The sequence below is a fragment of the Tasmannia lanceolata genome, unplaced genomic scaffold (assembly GCF_043159265.1).
Source record: "Tasmannia lanceolata isolate RefF3 unplaced genomic scaffold, GAP_Taslan_0.1 ptg000015l, whole genome shotgun sequence".
Taxonomy (NCBI): Eukaryota; Viridiplantae; Streptophyta; class Magnoliopsida; order Canellales; family Winteraceae; genus Tasmannia; species Tasmannia lanceolata.
In genome coordinates, this window is record NW_027518692.1 from 33,632,268 (window position 1) to 33,639,469 (window position 7,202).

General features: G+C 44.3%; 1 long non-coding RNA gene across 1 annotated transcript; it reads right to left on the reverse strand.

Annotated features, from left to right (window-relative positions):
• Positions 1-1,657: 1,657 nt before the first annotated feature.
• On the reverse strand, positions 1,658-6,034 carry LOC143847329 (uncharacterized). The gene is made up of 2 exons (XR_013235011.1): positions 5,669-6,034; positions 1,658-5,452 (listed from the first exon to the last, which is right to left on the reverse strand). It is a non-coding gene; the product is annotated as an uncharacterized LOC143847329 (long non-coding RNA).
• Positions 6,035-7,202: the final 1,168 nt, after the last annotated feature.

Consider the following 7,202-nt stretch of genomic DNA (forward strand, 5'->3'; position numbering starts at 1 on the left):
TGGTAAGTCTATCCTTTCAAGGAATAGTTTTTCAATTGGTAAACACCGGACTTCTTCCTCGAAACAGTAATGCCTCAAGAATTTAATTACGACCCCTAAGATTGCTTAGCTTCAATGCCCCCAGTTTTGAGGATATCACTTGAATTTGCTTGAACTTCAGTTGATCTTCAGTCTTGATACCGGCTGTTGCCTTCTTATACTGATTCTCTTACCGTGACCAAGTCACCTCTTCAGGGTTTTTAACTTGGCGGACCGCGCTAGCCTTAACTTTTGCCTGAACAACCTTTCTAGGTTTTCGATCCAGCAGGCTATCCCCTTAGCTTTTGCCTAAGCCGCCCTTTCGGGTTTTCAACTTAGCAGGGGAATGATCTTAAATTTTGCCTAGACCGCCCTTTCAGGTTTTCAGTCTAGCAGATCTTCAAACTCCGTTATTTTTCTTATTCATCATCATTTCATTTTTTTATTGTATCTCAGGACCTAGCTCATTAGTTCTGAACACCAGAAGGACTTTTATAGGTAGGATAGGGCTTTTCAAAGAATGGCTTAAGGCTCAACAAAGATTTCGACCGAACCTGTGAACAGGTTGCCTACATATCCCAAGGTAGGAATCAGGTCGTGTGTAGTTCAGGGCGAATGCCCCTAGTTTGAAGATAAATTGTTTGATTTTTTTTTCCTTTTTTCTTTTCTTTCTGGAACAATTAACTTCTCTTCTTTTGGAACTTGTCCCTCTCTTTTTTTTTTTTTGAAAGGATTGAATTTCTTTTCCTTTTTGAATCGACCGAACTCGGTTCAACCGAGTTGCCTACGTACCCCAGTATAGGGATCAGGTCTCGCGTAGTTCGGGGAAATGCCCCAAGTTTGATGGGTTTTCAAGAAAATTTGATTTAGGCTCGAAGGGTTTGCAAATCGGTATTCTTTTGACATTGGGTTTTGATTTTGGGATTTAATCGGCCAAAGGAGGCCTTTCGATGTTCAGATTGGGAATCGATCTAGGTTACTAGAGTCCCTCTGGTACTGATTATTTTTTTTTCTCTTTTGTTTTTTTTTTTTCGCGGAGTTTGACTGCATTTCCAGGTAAGAGATAATGGATCTTCTTCTTTCAAGATTCTAATACGTGCTTTTGACTTTCATAGAGCGAAACTTGTTCTTTGACATCCTCCATCTATGGATTCGTACTCTCGATATCTGATGATCACTTTTCATTGTTTGCTTTTGAACTTTTCATCTTGAATTTGTTGGCTTTATGAATTTGAGAACCAAGGTCATTGATTGGAAATATGAAAGTTGTTTCCACTCTATGCCCCTTGTATAGCATATATCTTCTCACTTTCTTCATTTTCTTTGAGCTTTCCATCTATGTCTTGCCCCTGGTATCGGTAGTAGCTTTTCTAGACAATCTTCTTATTCTTGAAATAATTTTATCAATTCTTCACACTCTTTAGAGGGTAATGTATTTTCAATCGGCATTCACTGAATCAAAGTTTCAGTGCCAGTGTTTATCATTTCAATTTCATCTTTGAAAGGTTGGGATTGGCGCTCCTCCTCTCGTTCAAGTAATTGCTGTGACTCAAGTGGAGTTTCGTCAATTTTGTCCTCATTTGAGGAGGGAGTCTTATTTTAAGATCAGAAGCACACTTAAGAACAGACACAAGTGAACTTTTTGGAACTGACTGAAATTTTATTTAAAGAAAAGCTATTACATCAGACGACCTATCCTGAACATGCTCACGATTCACAACTCTAAATAAGAAAGAGAAACAGAAGATAACTTGCCTGGACTAGGCATTGACCTTTAACTGTAAGACCGGACTCAACAATTATACTGACCATGATGACTGACTCAACATAAAATAGTAAGTGACTAAAACTTTAACTGCTGCAACTGTTTGGCGTTGAAGGCTCGGCGAAGGCTGGTTCGTTCTGAACATCATCATGGCTGATACTTTCAATTTTGGACAATGATGACTGATTCGCATAGGGAAATGCCCCTAGCTCAATGATTCTGAGAGTGAACTCTGAAGGACTTAGCAAAATAATCTTGAAAAAGGTAGCCCCTAGAGGAGGAACAGACCAGGGGTACAAGCAAGATTGGATTATCTGGACCAGGCATGATCAGATCATGAGAACGCATAATCGAAAGATTGTGAGATTCTGCATCTGCCAGTTAGGGGATGGCATGAAGATACGATCGAATCGTATGACAGAAGAACGAAAGACGCACGATCAAAAGATTAGATGAGATAGCATAAGATTGCTTTCAACGGATAGATCATGAATGACTAATCCTATGAGATCTTTGAAAATTATGGGATTTATATCCTAACCCAAAGGGAAATTTTTTTTTTTTTTTTTCACATTTTATCAGTGTTACCTGAAGGCATCAACCCTAATCCTAATCTATCGGAGTGGAGAGAGAATCTCGACTCATGACTTTGTTCGTGTATCTAAGGACCGATCGTGACCATTGGAAGATGGACCACGGCCTAATCTAGACACCAATGGGTAGGATATCCTAAACTAGGCTCACACACATGATGCACATGTGTTCGTATACTACATGCATGTGTGGGTTAATCTAGGGGTAAGGCCAAGAGTTCCCTTAGCGCGAATCCCTGTTCGATATACTGTACCAGTGTCCGGCGTATCAGTACGTGAACAAGAGATCCGTTTACGTACCATAAAGGTACTAGGCTAAGGGTGGAATGCTTCTCTAGCACAGAGGCACCAGGTGATGAAATCCCAGTCAACCATGCTAGATAACACTCCGGGTTCCTAAAATAGGACGTGTGTGCACGTGAGATGCAAGAGTTTAGATGCAAGTGATGTAAGTGTGTGCAATATGTTTGCGCAATCTATGATGCCCTCAGGTTTTGTTAGGTTAAGTTCGAGTAAAATGTGATGAGAAAATAAAACAAGACAAACTAATCTAACAAGTATAGAGTTTTTATGAGCCAGTTAAATTAAATTCAAATGAATTATCTTTTGAAATTTTAATGAAGTTAGGTGGTCCCCAGCAGAGTCGCCAGACTGTGGTACCCGGATCCCGCGAGAGGGGTGGGGCGCGAGCCGCCGCGCTCTCTCTCTTGGTCTCTCGTATCCACGCGATTGGCGTGTGCATTTTAATATTGATTTGAATTCATCTTTCATGTGAACTTGGGATCACTAAGGCAATCCGAACTCCACACGAAAGAGAATGACAGAGTCGCCACCTAGATGTGGGATCTAGGACCCGAAATTAACCAGAAATCTAGACTCGCTACCTGGTTACGAGAATGGAAGGTATGGGGAGTTATCCGCCACATGCACCATTCCTGCCCGATAATCGGTCTTCGATTCCAAAAGCTAACTCTTTTAAATTTATTTTAAATGGCTCATTCAACTCTATGTTAATGTGCGAACTAAGTGACATGCATCCTATGATCTAATTTCAATGTGAATCCTAGATGTGTATCTTGATTTATTAATTTGTCTGGATTCATTCTAAGTGAAAGTTCTCCTAGAATTCTAATTTCATGGAAAGCCCTAAATGATTTGATTAAGCATTTACAAGAAAATTAATATCCAAAACACCACAATTTGTTGTGGTGCCGACTCGCGGGTGGTATGCCGTCAGACATCCAAGCTGCCTACGTACCCAAGCCTCACTGGGATCAGAGTCGACGTAGTTCGGTGCACCTAAGCTAAGCTACTTATGCCTAACTCAACTAGGACACCGACCTAGACGGGATTGACTGTTTCAACAGTTTTAGGAGAAGTTATTTAATTCAAGTTGAGGATTTTATTATCTTAGGATTTCATCTAAGATGCTATATGATTCTCATCTAAATGCAAATGGTCCCTTAGACTAATGCAGGTTTGCCTACATCCTAGTTTACTAGGCTTGTCCTAGGGAAAGAGTGGGTGACTAGTGTAACTAGACCTATGGCACGGTTGCTATACACAGCAAGCGTCCGTGATGAGGCTGGACTCCTAAAACCTAAGACTCCCTAAAACTTAGGACACGACACGACACCGGTGTTCCTAAATTGGGCTCTAAGGGTCCTTACGACGGAAACCATAATCCAATGGTTCCGAGAGACACGAGATGAATCGAGATGATGAATAGTGTGAGGGAATGGGAAAGATAGAGAAAGGTGCGACTGAACTTGGGAGTGCCAAATTGCCTACGTACCCCGTGATGGGGATCAAGCCACACGTAGTTCCACTGGGGAGGTTGCTTGGATTTTGGAAAACAGGATTGGTATTTGGATCAGGAATCGGGTTTGTATTTGAGCATTGGACTTGAGATTCAGAAACATTGATTTAGCAATGGGATTTTGGAATTGGGAATTTGCATCAAAGAATTGAGCATACAGGAATCATCAAGGGTTTGAATTTTGGGAATTCAAAATGGGCGGGCTTATGAGATTCGGCCAAATGGATTCAAACATGCGACTCAGATTGTGTTGGGATATGACTTGGTTAGGCAAAAGGGAGGAAGTTCTACTAGGTGTAAAAGGGCATTAGTAGAATAGGGGAATGACTCGGTTGTGACATGGAAGGCCGCAACTTGGTCGAATGCGACTCGGTTGCATTGGGATGGGTTGATTAAGGAATTGGATTGAGTCAACTAAGGGGAGAGTCCAATTAGTTAAAGAGGTTGAGCATACTCGACTAGAGAGTTGGGTCAACTCGACTAGGGAGGTTGGCTAGAGTTGACTCAGTTGAGCTGGGTTGGGATCCCACTTGGTTGGATTGTATTGGGGCGATTTGACTTAAGCTGCAGGTGGCCTGGCTGGGTTAGATTTAATGTAACCAAATTTATGGATAAATGGTGTGCCTCAGTGAGTGGACAAAGGTATGGCTTGGGTTGATGTGTGGCTATGGTTATAGGGTTTAAGGCTTATGGGTATGGGGTTTAGTGAGTCGGGTCTAAGTTAGGAGCAAACCCGAGACTAGCCATGGTCTAACCAGGAGAAAGCAGGGTACAAACCAGGGTGCGGACCAGGGTGCACCAGGGTGCGAACCAGCAGGGAACCAGGGTGCGAACCAGCAAGGGAACCAGGGTGCAACCAGCATCGAACCTGGGTGCAACCAGCAGCGAACCTGGGTGCAACCAGGGTCTAACCAGAGGCTAACCAGGGGGAACCAGGGTGTGAACCAGGGTGCGAACCAGCAGGGAACCAGGGTGCGAACCAGCAGGGGAACCTGGGTGCAACCAGCAGCGAACCTGGGTGCAACCAGGGTCTAACCAGAGGCTAACCAGGGGGAACCAGGGTGTGAACCAGGGTGCGAACCAGAGTACAACCAGGGGCTGGCCAGGGTGCGAACCAGGGTGCGAATTAGTAGGGAACCAGGGTGCGAACCAGCAGGGGAACCAGGGTGCGAACCAGCAGGGAACCAGGGTGCAACCAGCATCGAACCTGGGTGCAACCAGCAACGAACCTGGGTGCAACCAGGGTCTAACCAGAGGCTAACCAGGGGGAACCAGGGTGTGAACCATTAGGGAAAAATAAAAATGAAGATAAGATGGGTTAAGAGAAGAGGGAAACATGTATAACTTCAAAGTCTACCATCAAGAAGAATATGATTAAGGATTGATCCTAGATGCTTCCTAACATGGTTTTTCTTTTAAAGTAAAAGATATGCATGAAAGCAGACCCTACATAGAATTGAAATAAATGCCTACCTCTTTGAAAATCCACTTTGTGTTTGATTTTTCTTTGATGTTAATTCCTTGAAGATGATTCCTTGCTTGATAATGACTGCTTTTGATATATATCACCCAACGTATAAAATCACCCGATCCGGCAAGGATGGCCGAACCCTTGAAGAGATGAGGGAGAGGGATGAATTTTCTAAGAGAGGGGTTCCTTTTCTTCTTTTTGTTGGATGGTGGGATGAGAGGGTATTTATAGGAGAATGGGATAGGAGGTTAGGTGAGGTTAGGTGAGGTTAGGTAAGGTTAGGTGAGGTTAGGTGGTTAGGTGAGGTTAGGTGAGGTTAGGTGAGGTTTGGATGGTTAGGATGAGAGGAGAGGTTAGGTGAGGTTAGGTGAGGTTTGGATGGTTAGGATGAGAGGAGAGGTTAGGTGGTTTTGGATGGTTAGACCCAGGTCAAGATCTGCCATTGATCTAACGATTTACGGAAATCGGGTCTCGGAATGGAATCAGGGTTCGGGCTATGAAGTGACCCTATCTTATTTTGTCCCGATTGATGATCCGTAAAGTCAGATCAAGATATTAATGACCTAAAACATATATTAGGTTATTGTTGGTTAAAGTAAAGCAAAATGTGGGTGTCTACACTTACCAGCGTCTCGTCAACAAGCTGTTCAGAAATCAGATCGGTCGGAACATGGAGGTCTACGTTGATGATATGCTAGTAAAGAGCAGAAGTGCTTCCAACCACGTCTCCGACCTCGAAGAGGCCTTCCAAGTCTTGAGGGAACACAACATGAAGCTTAATCCGACCAAATGCACGTTTGGCGTCGGAGCAGGCAAATTCCTGGGCTTCATGGTAAGCCAGAGAGGAATAGAGGCGAATCCGGAGAAGATCAAAGCAGTAATGGAGCTGACTCCTCCCAACACTATCAGAGAAGTACAGCGGCTGACCGGACTGGTGGCAGCTCTGGGGCGGTTTATTTCTAAATCCGCCGAGAGATGCCTCCCGTTCTTCAATGCGATCAAAGGTATAAAAACCGCGCCCTGGACTCCGGAATGTCAAGCAGCGTTCGAGGAGCTGAAGCAGTACTTGTCCTCCCCTCCCTTGTTGTCCACGCCGGAGCCAGGAGAAGAGCTGATTCTGTACCTCTCAGCAGGACCCTTGGCAGTTGCAGCAGTACTGATCAAAGAAGAGTCTAACCAGCAAAAGCCGATCTATTATGTCAGCAAGGTCCTCCACGATGCAGAGACCAGATATCAGCGAGTAGAGAAGCTCGTGTGCGCCCTCATTATGGCGGCCCGGAAGCTAAGGCCGTACTTTCAGGCGCACACAATCAAGGTCTTGACAGGGCAGCCTCTCAGACAGATCCTCCACCGGCCAGACACTTCGGGCCGACTTGTCAAGTGGGCCGTGGAGCTCAGTGAGTTTGATATCAAGTATTTACCCAGGCCGGCGATCAAAGCTCAGATTCTCGCTGACTTCATAGCCGAGTGCACAGTTCCGGACCCAGACCCCAGGCTGGTAGCAGTTCCATCTCCAGAAGCAGAGCTGGCTGTACC